Source organism: Camelus ferus, chromosome 17, assembly GCF_009834535.1.
Source record: "Camelus ferus isolate YT-003-E chromosome 17, BCGSAC_Cfer_1.0, whole genome shotgun sequence".
NCBI lineage: Eukaryota > Metazoa > Chordata > Mammalia > Artiodactyla > Camelidae > Camelus > Camelus ferus.
This window is the reverse complement of record NC_045712.1, coordinates 44,390,347-44,402,908: the sequence shown is the minus strand read 5'-3', so window position 1 is coordinate 44,402,908 and position 12,562 is coordinate 44,390,347. Positions and strand designations below refer to the sequence as shown.

Here is a 12,562-nt window from a genome sequence, read left to right as displayed (position 1 = left end):
ATAAATCATCTATCAAATTCACTTGTTATCTAAATGTCAGTCACCACCCCACACTTCAAACCCTCCTAATCTTCTTCTGTTTTTCCCCATAGTGGTTGTCTTTTCAACACACTATATAATTCATGTATTCTTTTACTATGTTTACTGTTTGTCATCCTGTTCTAGAAGGTAAGTTCCACGAGGCCATAAATCTTTGAATGTCTTGTACTTTGATGTGTCCCCAGTGTCTAAAACGCTGCCTGACACATGGAAGACCCTCAGTGGTATTTGCTAGAAATAATAATAATAATAATGGAAGGTGTGTCAGTCAGGCAGATTTCCAGCCTAGGAAAAGAAGTTTCTTAAACAACAAGCTATTTTAGAATTCTCTTTTTGTTGTTGTTGATAGAATCCATTTTACTTATTTTTTCCCCCATTTTTCCTATTCCACATCCCCTGGCAACCACCTATATATATTTCCCTAAATATAAACCAAAGATGAACTTGCACAAGACTCAGATACTTTTCAAGTAATTTTTAAAATCAGTACTTAAGCTTTAACTTGAATTGTTCTCACACAGAACTCCCATCATAACATATTCATCACAGAGCTTCTGGCCACTGCTCCCTCCTGCTGACCTTCCTCCCAGATACTCTCCTAATTACTTATAATGTTCCACTGCAGACCCTGCCCTGATGAGGAGTGGTAGATTGCACTAAGACCTTGGGCATCCAGGACATGTTTCTTAATATTTTCCCCAGGGAACACCCAGGGCTTCAGAATTTAAATCACCTTTACTGAAGGTTACCCTCTCCAGACAATGGGCATGATCAGTCTAGCATCTAATTAAATTTGTATCAAGCTCTCCCTTTCTTCACATGCTCTACACATTCCATCAAGCCCACCTCTGTGGTGCTCAAAACATGGTCCTGGTTACAATGTCCCACCTAAAATCTAAAAATCAGGAAGAGGGGGCATGGCTCCACGCATTTTACTATGTTGCCCAGGTGATACTTAAGTACAGTATTTCAGAACCAGCCCTATACTCAGATGTCCAAAATAACTTAGCTTCCAGTAAATACAGAATTAAGTGAAACATAAATCAAAAATGTGTGGCTAAATTCTTTTCCAACTCAGTATAGGTTTAAAACATATTTTTTAAAAAAAATTTTGATTAATCCAATTTCTATGTAAGAAAATAAATTGACTGCATTGAAGAAAATAAATAGAGGCCATAAAGATCAAATAAAATGCCTATTCCTCCAAGTCCTAGGAATAATAAAAAAATCTTTTAAATAAAAAACAGCAATAAAGGTGTTTTATTATTTTAATTCATGTTTTTACTAATGATTTTGAACTTGTTTGTTGGCTACTCATATCATTTTTAAATATTTCCTGTTTATAATCCTCATCATTCTTCCGTCTTTACTTTCTACTTCTAAAATTCCAGTTCAAGAGTTTTTAAAAACGTATTTAGAATATTTTTGTTTTCTATTTTCTGTATTGTTTACCTGGGTTTTATTTGTCATGTGAATGTATTTAGGTTGTTTCTGAATTACTCAACACTTTTAAGCATTTTAGAGTCCTGTTTACCAGCGTATTGCTTGATGTCGTCAGCTTCAATACCCTGCTAGCAAATCTTAGTGAACTCGACAGCTAGCCCTTAAGGTCCCTTTCCTGAGTCCCGTCTTCTCCCTTACGTCATCAGTGTCCATGTGGACAATTCCTGTGTTTTCATCTTTCGCCATCCATCACAATAAGCATACCCTCATCCTTATTCTCCCTTACAAGGTGATTCTCTCAGAGTTATGTCCTGATGAAAGAAAATTTCCCCTTCACAACCTCTGAGTTTCATTTGCTCATTTCCGGATGATGGGTCTCCATATTCAGGGATGCAGAGATCACTGACCCTCCTGTTTTTGACTTTCATTTTTTAACGTTTAAAATCTACCTGTATGAGTTTGCTAGGGCTTTTATAACAAAGTACCAGAGTCTGAGTGGCTTAAACAACAGAAATTTATCTCTGGATAAAGGTCTGGAGGCTGGGACACTGAGATCAAAGTGGTGGCAGGGTTGGTTTCTTCTGAGCCTCTCTCCTTGGCTTGTAGTTCGTTATCTTCTTCCTGTGTCTTCGCATGGTCTTTGCTCTCTATGTATCTGTGTCCAAATTTTCTCTTCTAACAAAACCAAGAGTCATATTGGATTAGGCCCCTCCCTAAGGACATCATTTTAACTCAATCACTTCCTTAAAGATCCCGTCTTCAAATATAGTCATCACATTCTGAGGCCCTGTGGCTTAGGACTTCAACATATAAAATTGGAGGGGTACAATTCATCCCATAATACTACCATACCTTTCACTAACGAGCACACAGTTAATGGTTTGTTAGCTCGCTATTTTTTCCCCAATATCTGCTCATCTTGCTCCATTGCTTCACGATTATAAAGACCTGGAAAAATCCTAACTCTGGATGAATACAACTTTCTACCCTTTGCTGGACTACACCCAGGTGTCTCAGTGACTTGGGGAGAATTTTGACAAGGACACAAGTTAGTACCATAATGAAATATCAGATTAGAATCCTTGCAGCCTTCTCCTGTGGCACTTAAAAACTTTCCAACTTGCTGTGTTCTACACCAATTCTCTCCTCATTTCGTCCTGTTACCCTAGAATAATTTACTTCTTTCATTCTAAAGCTAATTGTTTTTGTTTTCTTGTTTCTAAACCTCACCAACAGTCTCACTCTTATTTTTATATTCAGATTCAACTTTTATGTGTAATATCCATTTTAATCAGGGATCTCATACATAAACATGCTTAAGCCCCTTTTATATTAAAAATACATGTCGATATTTAACAAATAGATATTTAGTACTATGTCCCAAGCACTCTTTTCAAACATGACAATGCACCAGTGTGCAAGACACCACTACCACATGGTTTATATTCCAGGGGGAGGAAACAGTTACTTTAAAAGTCACATATACCAAAATGTATAAGAAGGTGTTGATTAGGAATGGAGATATTGGAGATGTGGATAAAGGAACTGTCACTATATAGACCAGTGCCGTTCAAAGTGTATTTCTTGGCTAGTATCAGTGTGTGAACTGTTACTGGAAAGTAACCCAAGAAGTGTCAAAGCTGAGACACTGCTTGAAATTGTGTTGTTGAATGCTATCCGGATCACGTGGTAGTCACGCATGGTGCTTGTGTTACAGAAGTATCAGTTTGTGATAGTTTCGGGGCGGGGGAACATTTTATCACTGTTAAAGAAGTGATCTAAAGAAGACTTAAAGAAGCACTGATATAGAAGCTATTTAACTCCAAGGGGCTTTGTGTGATCTTCCAGTGATTAAGTGTAGATAGAAAAAGGAAAAGAACCAAAATGGAGCCTCGAGGCACTCCAAGTTGTAGAGATCAGGTTGAGGAGGGTGGACCAGATAGAAATTGGAAAGGAATGATTTGTGAAATAAGAGGGTAATAAAGAGAAGACAAAGTTTCCAAGAGGGAGGATGTGATCATCCGAGTCAAAAGCAGTTGGAGGGGCTGAGTAAGAGGAAGACTAACACAAAGCCTCCTCGACTTCTAATATCCGTACCCATATACCTAAATTTATATCCATATCCGTTTCTATATTTATAGCTACAGCTACACCTGGTTCTATCACCATCCATGTCATCTATATCCACCTTATCTTGGATTTTTAAAATTTAATTTAATTTTATTTAAAAAATAAATTTTATCATTTTATTTATTGAACTGAAAAATATAAGCTTTAATATAACTGTATCATATATATATTTATATATTTTTCTTCTGTTTTTCAATTGACTATCCAGGGCATTCAAGTCAATGTTTTGTTGGTCTCAGTTTCCCTTTTTAAAAAAATAATTACACTTCTAATTTATTTTTCTGAAGTAAGTGTGAGAAATCTTGGGGTTTTTTTCTAAGTTTAGTAGTTTTTTTTTTTACATTTTAGTGATTATATATGATCTTGGTTAACAGTTTGAAATATATAGAAAGGTAATATTTGACCTTTATTATAATAATACACAACGAGTATATATGTGTGTGTGTGTGTGTATGTTTAGTTGCCCAATTTCTTACATCTATTGGAAAGACTTTTTTGTTATTTACTTGAAGAGTTACGTTAATAGATTTCTTAAAGTTCGTCCACTCAAACATTCTTGAAATTCCTTCTATATGCTCAAGCTATATTTTACCTTAATATACTTTTATTCTATTTACCACTCTCTTTTTATTTTTAAATGTATATTTAGAATGCATTCTTCTTTATCTAGGAAAAAATACAGGTTATACTCTTAAACTTTCTGAAAGAATTCCTCCTAAACAATTACTATTCACAGTTTTATGATTCCAATTTAATCAATAGCACAAAGCATCCCAGCACTTATTAGAGAATTAATCGATGAATTAACTGCAATTTTGGTCTTTTTAAAGGCTCACTTGAGATAATTGAAAGGAAAACAAATCTAAGGCAGATATATTATCTATCATTGTTGGTTCTTTCAGCTCAATCCTCGTATTGTATTAGGTTATTAGAAACCAACAGACATTAACTTTGTTCTCTTGGCTTCCTAAAGAGTTAGTGGCAATCTTGTCACCATTTTGATGTAAGAACTATACAATTGATGTGAATTATTTTTAATATAAAAGTGGTTTAAAATAAGAAACACCCTTTTGGAGAATATATATGAATTTTTAAAAATTGTGACTGAAAATATTTTACAATTTACATTTTATTGAAAAATATGTAAGTACCCACATATCTGGTTTTTACAGAACTGAGCATGATGGAAAATTTTGATTCTTGAGATAGGCTTCAAATTTTTTTATCATTTATTTGAAGAGTTATTTTAAAATTTAAAGCAAAATAGATATTCTTTCTTTATTTGTGAAATACTCAGAATCTTTACCCAATGTCAAGTTCAATAATTAAATTTTTCCAAGTGTTTGCTGATGTCTGTTTCACAATTTTACTGTCTTATATGGAATTATTATATATACCTGTTTCAACCCACTTTTGAAAATAAATGAAAATACCCCCAGCCATATGGATTAGTGACATATGCATTTAGTTACTACCAATTAACTGAATATCCAATACTCAATAAACAGTCAGCATGTACCTATAATATGAAGAGCTACTGTCTATTTCATGATGTTTGCAATATTATGGAAGCATCTGTAGGTAAACTGTGACTATGTCTTGTCCTTGAGGAACTTCAAATTATAATAGGACAAATGTAATTCAGTGTCAAGTTGCATGATATGATCTCTGAGTACCGAAGTATTCTGAAGAAAGGACAGATGAGTGAGGTCTGGCTTTGTCAGGGAAACTTCTGCAGAGCAAAGAAGAATTTAGGTTGGCCTTGAAGAAAATATAATAGAATTGAGAAGGGCAGAAGATACCCTTAGTGGTTGAAGTCACATAAGGAAAACAAAGTCTGTGTGTTGTTTGCTGGACACTGTAGACATGAAAGTGAATATTTATATCTGAGTAGCTTTCTAGTGAGCTGAGGAACTAGATCTTCCTCCTAATGCTGCCTGTGGCAGACTGCACACCGTGCTGTTCCAGTTCAAATGAGTTTTGTAAAAAAAGATTACTGTATGTCAGAGATCTTCATCGGGCCATTTTTGTGTACTGCAGAATTCAAAATGTAAACCAACTTAGGTTTTGGTGAAAAACACCTTTTTTTACTTTCTTCAAACTTGAGCATTAATTTCAAAGGGCTAGATTCCTCAGATAATAAATGGTTTTTTTCCTGCTGCCAAATGTTTAGCATTCAATGGAAAATGAGTTCCATGACCTCTTTGAGTGTCCATTTAAGTATGAAGTCATAGGAAGCTCTAGAAATTTAATCTAGGAAAGGGCATGGTCCAGAGAAGGAGAGGGAACCAGAATCAGCTGAGTCTGCATGGCTCCCGGCTGAGCTTCTGAGTGTGTTCAGTTTTGCTTCTAACTACACTTTTCTGCTTTCACGACAATGTGTGTCCTTCCCCTGTTGTCCCATTCTCCATGACAAATACCAGATAGCATAGGATCATTTAGAAGGAAGAATAAGTCTTTTGTTTCATAACCAAACACTAATCTGCAAATTACAGCATCTGTTTCCTGTGTTGGTTCCATTATGGACTCATAATGGACTATCATTATCACATCAGCGAAACTAAGGTGCCTTTAGGAGGATAGACTATTATGTTACAATTAAGTAAGTCCAGTGGACTCATTGGTACTTCCACAAAATTATACTCAAATGTTGGATTATGAAAATCGTTGAAGGGGTGACTATAATTAAAATATCTCTCTGTCTCTAGCAAGGAGAAATGCCTCAAAAAGCATTATGTTTTTCATATATATTTTATATTATATTTATATATTTATTTGTTTTTTTGTTTTCTATTTTTTAAATTTGTTTTTAAATTTTTTTCTCTATTATATTTATATGTAAATACATAAACTTCTATTTTTATAATTCAAAAAGTGTTCTTTTCTCAAGTTGGAAACAAACAATTTTGAATGCTTACTATGCCTCAAGCATTTGTAAACTGAAAATACAAATAAAATTAGAAACAGTACTTCTCCTGAAGGAGAGGCACTTGTACTGATGGCAGATAAAGGAACATTTACCATTCAGGCTACGTACCTGGTTAGAAGTAGGCACAGGATCTTGCCGGATTCCACGGAATCTAGAGGTTGGAAGGTAGAGGTTAGGGAAGACTTTCTAGAGAGAGCAATGACTAGACTTAGTATTTGCTGTGTAAAGATTTAATCAGATAGAAACACATACAGTGATCTTGGGGGTGGGTGTAGCTCGTGGTAGAGTGCATGGTTAGCGTGCGTGAGGTCCTGGGCTCCATCCCCAGTATCCCTATTACAAAAAAAGAATAGGCATGTTCCCAGCTTTGGGGGGAGTGGGGTGTGGGGACATGTATAGTGATAATGTCTGCTGGTCAAGAGTGTAGACGCTAATATTTTTCAGGCAGAAAAAGTCAGCCTGTCAAAGTTACATGAAAAAGTCATAGGCTAAGTGTAGAATTCAGTGCCATCTGAACAAAGAGGCCGTGAAATAACCAGACAGGCGAGCTTGTGAAGACAAGTAGGTTTCAGTCTGAGAGACTCTGTTTTGTATGCAGTGGAAGCCAGTGGAGGATTTTAAGCAGAAACATAGCAAAATCAGATCTGTTTTGAAAAGCAGATTCTTGGCCCTTTTAGAGCAGAATCTCTTCTCACTAATCATTCAAAATTGATGATTGAGTCCCTAATTACAGCGGGTCTCCTCAGCGGAATGTTATCTCTCCTAGTGGTTTAACAAAAACCTTTCAGATATTCTGAATTAATTTTTCTTAAACATTACCATGATTTCAGCTACTTTGCTGTGTTTTTATACCTTCAAACACCTGCCTCTTGCTGTGTTTTCAACCAGATATATGAAAACAGTGGAATTTACACTAGAAGAATATTTCTGAACTTGAGGTAAAATACTCACCGGGCTTTCAAACTGAGTGCTTCCACATAATCGCCTAGAATTTACGATTGAAAGGAAAAATCCAGCCATTTCTTCTGAAATCTGTGAAGAGGCACACTTAATCAGATCTCCCTAGTACCTGCGCTTTTGAAAATGTGATATTTCAGGCTCATACTTTACAATTTGACAATTTACAAATTACCTTCCAGTAAGAAAGGAAGAGGCTGGATTCCTCTGCCCTAGCGCGCTCTGTGTGTGCTTCATGTAAAATAGCTGGAATTGCTTATATAATGAGACAGCTTAGAGATTTCTGTGATGCTTTATGATTTTACAGAAAGAGTCACAACAAACATCCAAAAGAATTATTCTTATTCACCCCATTTTGCCAGTTATATCAGTTACGTTTTCACAATACAAAATGTGGATATGCTTTTCTTGGTCAGAGTTAGGAGTCTTCTTCCCGGACACAGTTACTGGGTCGTATTTTTCCCTATTAAAACCTTTATTCAGTTGCCTAGCATCTTTGAGATCCATCGCCTTCTATTTCACTCTCTCCTGCATTGGTCTGATCACAAACCCCACTTCAGATTATACTTAAGAATAATTTCCCCCTTAAGGACATGAGGATGGTCTTGCACTGTGTGCTCTGAGCTGTTTGGAGATAGGAGCTCTTACTGTTTTGTTTTTGGTTTATTGTATACAGAAACCGATACTTAAAACTGTAATGTTTTTCAAAGTTAGCAGCTAAAGTCATAGAGTGCATCTTCTGCTCTAAACCCTTGGTATATATTAATGTGTGCAATCCTCGCAATGGCCTTGGGGGGGTGCTACTACAGTTAGCTGCAGTGTAGAGCAGAAAACAGGAGTGCACAAATGTAAGTAACTTGCTCAAGTTCACCTGGAGATGAGTGGAGAAACTCGGACAGCTGACTCTATAGTCTGTGCTCTTAACCACTGTTGGAATACTGAAAAACGAACCTGTTGTCACCTCTGTACTCTCAGATATGCCATCCATCTCTCTAAACCGTGCATATTCACATATATATGATTATGGTGACTTGTTCCTCATTTTATTAATAAGGAACCTAAGATCGTTCCAATTGTGTGGGTCAGAGTCCCACATTTGTAGTTAACAGGGGGTAAATGTAGAATGTCAGTGCCATCTGGACAATAATGTCTCTTCGAGTTCCACATCTGCCAGATACTTGCTACCTGACCTCTGAGAATGTATTGAGTTAAAAGCAAACAAACACAAAATATCTCTGTGTGTTCCAATATGCTTTCCAACAAGATCCCTGGTAAATCCATGCCTACTCTAAGGTATGCATTGACTAGGATTTAAAAGATAAATATTGGCAATGAATGTGGTTTCCATTTCTCTACACTTTTCCCCAAAAGTAATATATATGCAAGCTCTTTACTCTAGTTTCCCCATAGAATTTTTGCTCTACATACAAGCGGAACTTTTTCTTCAGTGTTCCCAGATCTAGGAAATTAGATTATTTATTTTTCCCTTTCAGCGGGTGAAATAAATTCATCCTTTCAATGCTTATTCCTTGAAGACATTCTTCGTGCCTGGTACCTTCTTAGCTGCTGGGGAGTACAGTAATGGAAAAAGTTAGACAAAAGTCCTTTTGTCACTGAAACGTATATGCTGAAAGGGGAGGAGGTGACAGATAGTAAACAAGTAAGACATATAATAGACCATGTCGTGGTAAGTGCTGAGGAGAACAATGAAAATGAGAAAGAGGATGAGGATAGAGAGTGATGCAGGGTGCAATTTTGAATATGTTGGTTAGTGTATATATCACTCAGAAGGTGACTTTAAGCAAAGACCTGGAGGAAGTCAAGAAGGGAGATGTTGAGGTGTCTGGAGGAAGAGCACCTCAGGCGGAGGGGACAGGACGTTTGGGAGGAGCAGAATGACCAAGGGCAAGAGTAAGAGTGAATAAAACAGGACCCTGTTGGAGGGTTCAGAGTAACTCCACGTCAGGGGTGTGGGGCGGGAGAAAGGTGAGCAGCTGCAACAAGACTGAGTGGCGTTAACAAGTGCTGCCTTATGAGTACGTGGGACTTCATCGTACTCGTTTCACTTCTTTGGACTGTGCTTCTTAAGTTTCCCGTGATAAAATATTTGTTAAAAACAAAAGGAACAAAACATGCTATCTGTTTTTGTCTCCACAATCTCCATTCAAATTTTTTCACTGGAGAAGATTTTTCCTTTGCTCCTACGTGAAAGTTTAACTTCAAAACTTTATAGGCTCACTCTTAGCATTAAAAAAAAAAATCGTCTATTCAAATATGATCTCAGGTTAGAGGGAAGAAAGTCCTTCTTGGCAAAAAATAAAAAGTGATATGACAAGTTTTGAGTCTTTCTGACTGTGAATTGAACATGCTATGATGGGACAAGAAGGCGGTAGGACAGTGTTTCAGACGAAGCTGCTGCAGAATCCAGGTGAGAGATGCTGGTGGCCTGGGCCAGGGGGTAGCAGTGGAGGTGGTGACAATGGATTTATTCTGGATCTACTTGGTGCAGAGAATAAACAGTATTTGATGGCTAGTGTATGTTACATTACAGAATCAGAGGGGTAAGGAAGATGTGATGTTTTTGGCTTTCATAAGTAAAAGAAAGGGGAATTTAATAGAATATCATGTTTATAAAGGATTAGAAATTAACAAGTAAATGGGCCCTTTGATGAATAAAGGAGCCAGCTGGACTCAGGTTAAAACACAAAGAAAAGCCTAGAATAACAAATAGTTTTCTAGAAGATAACATAAAAATTACATGCTGATTAAGACAGGTATTATCTGGCTTTCTATTCATGATAGTAGAGACATTTTAAGGTTAATTAGAAAATTACTGTAGGTTTTTGGGGGCCCTTTTTGCCAGTATACATTCTGTCCACCAACATTCAGAATTTTTCCTTTTTTTAAAAAAAACTCAGCCTATATACCAACTGAAAATATTGTGGTCTCATTTTTCAACAAGATAAAAACTGTTTCTATAATTTTAAACAGATTGGAGCTGAGGTGAGGAGTTAACTTGGTATGAATGTTTTTCTCTCAAAGAGTGATAGTTCAGTGCATACATAAAGCCTTTTATTTAATTCTTGGAGATTTCACAAGACACATGTGGAATTAAATCCCTTTGGAAATAGGAATTTGTATGGAAATAGGAACAATTAATGTTTACTTTTACATCCACAAAACACATGCATGAAATCACCATTAATACTTTGTACATACACACACAGACACAATATAAAACTATTTGCAATAAAATTTCCTATTTACTTTCCAAGGTCATCTTGTCAATAACATTCTTGAGCGGACAATGAAGTTATTATCATCACCCTTTTATATAGTTGAAAACTAAAATTCTAATAAAGGGACTTCTTTCCAAGGTCACCAAATAAAGAGTTGCTGAGACAAGATTTGAACTCTGATGGTTTAAGTGCTAATTTATTCCCAACACAATCACACGTCTTACCAATTTATAAAGTATATACCCTCTAATTCTTTTTATTACCATGTCATGAATTTATTCCTCTCTTTTCTTAGTGCAAATATTAAAAGCCTGTCTGGAGAGCTCATTCTGTTGGTTTTATTTGCTCCAGTGGCCACACTTGGACCAGTGGATTTTCATCCAGGATTTGAAGTTTGTGGCATTCAAAGCACTTAATTTTTTATTGTCCCAAAGATACATTTTCCCATACCTGCTATCAAAACCTCATATACTAACCCTTCAAATTCAGATTCTTCATATTCTGCAGGATTTTGTTTATTTTGACAATTTAATTGTAAATGATCAATACCCTATAGGTTACAAATGGTATTAAAGAATTTGTAATTCTATGTTCATCACATCGTAGAACCATTAAATGTCAATTAACTCTTATGTTTACAGACAAATAAATATTTTTTTCCCTGATTGCTTCCTCAAGTTTAGTTCAGCTTCATGATTCACTGTCTTATGGTCTCCTCTTGCTTTCTTCTTTCTTTGGTTATTCCTGTGGGAAGGCCAGCATGCTCTGCAAATATGCCATTGAGACTATAATCTACTTATCTTGTTTCTGCCTTCAGACAAATCCTCATGGGAGCCGACACTCAGCACACTGATTATAGAGATGTCATCCACATCCAGTGACTTACCAAGGTTGAAAAAAATCCATGCATACATTCACGCAATAAGCATCATCTTATTAATAAACTTCTGTTACGAGGACCATTCAAGATTTTTCTTGAAAGATAAGTAGAATTTCTTGGCAGGAGAACATCGTTCTGTTTATGAAAAGGAAAGAGGCACTGCACTGGCGAAGGGGTGGGTCACAGCATCGTGTACTCGAACATGTTGGGGGGCCAATGCTCAGCATCACTGAGGAGGCACTGTGGGCCATTCTGGCAAGCTTCTACCCTTGGGTAACGAACACAGAATTCTCTTCCTTTCTTTCCTGAAATTTGTCACTGAGATATTTTTAGCTTAACAAGACTGAGTGACTCTGCCCTCTGAGCGAGTGGCTCACAGTCTACACCGTGGAAAAGGCTATTTATTATTGATATCCCTATGCATATTCTATGGGATATAAAACACTCTGAATTTTCTCCTGGTGCCTTTGGCACAATGGAGAAGAAAACTTTTTAAAAGGAAAACATTGCCTCATCTATAATAAATTAATGACAACTCAATATGTGGTTTATACAAGTAACTAAATGCATTCATTCTGGCTGTTTTCGAAGGGATTTTAAGCTGTATGCAAATACAGGGCTCCAAAAAACTTCAATTTGGGGATTAGCATTTTGATGCTTTCTCTCCCTCGGGCTATGCTTGCCCTGCCTAAAGTGTTCATATTCTTCCTGTAATTCCGTGTGTGGACAGGAAATGATTAACTCTCATTTGTCAAGTGTTTTATAATTTACAGTTTTGCATTTTGTTGTTTATATCCATCTTCTCTAATGTCATAAGACAGGTTATTATTGGTCTGTGTTTCAGAAGAGAAAACTGAATCTTGGAAGAGTTGTGGTCAGGTCCTGCCATGCACTGTCTTGCTCAGAATTGAAGACTTCATGTATATTGCAGCCCCTTTGGCATTT

At 36.4% G+C, this 12,562-nt stretch overlaps 1 long non-coding RNA gene across 1 annotated transcript; it reads right to left on the bottom strand.

Annotated features, from left to right (window-relative positions):
- Window positions 1-1,569: 1,569 nt before the first annotated feature.
- On the bottom strand, window positions 1,570-11,811 carry LOC116657052. Its single transcript, XR_004311974.1, has 3 exons — window positions 11,802-11,811; window positions 10,488-10,496; window positions 1,570-1,668 (listed from the first exon to the last, which is right to left on the bottom strand). It is a non-coding gene; the product is annotated as an uncharacterized LOC116657052 (long non-coding RNA).
- Window positions 11,812-12,562: the final 751 nt, after the last annotated feature.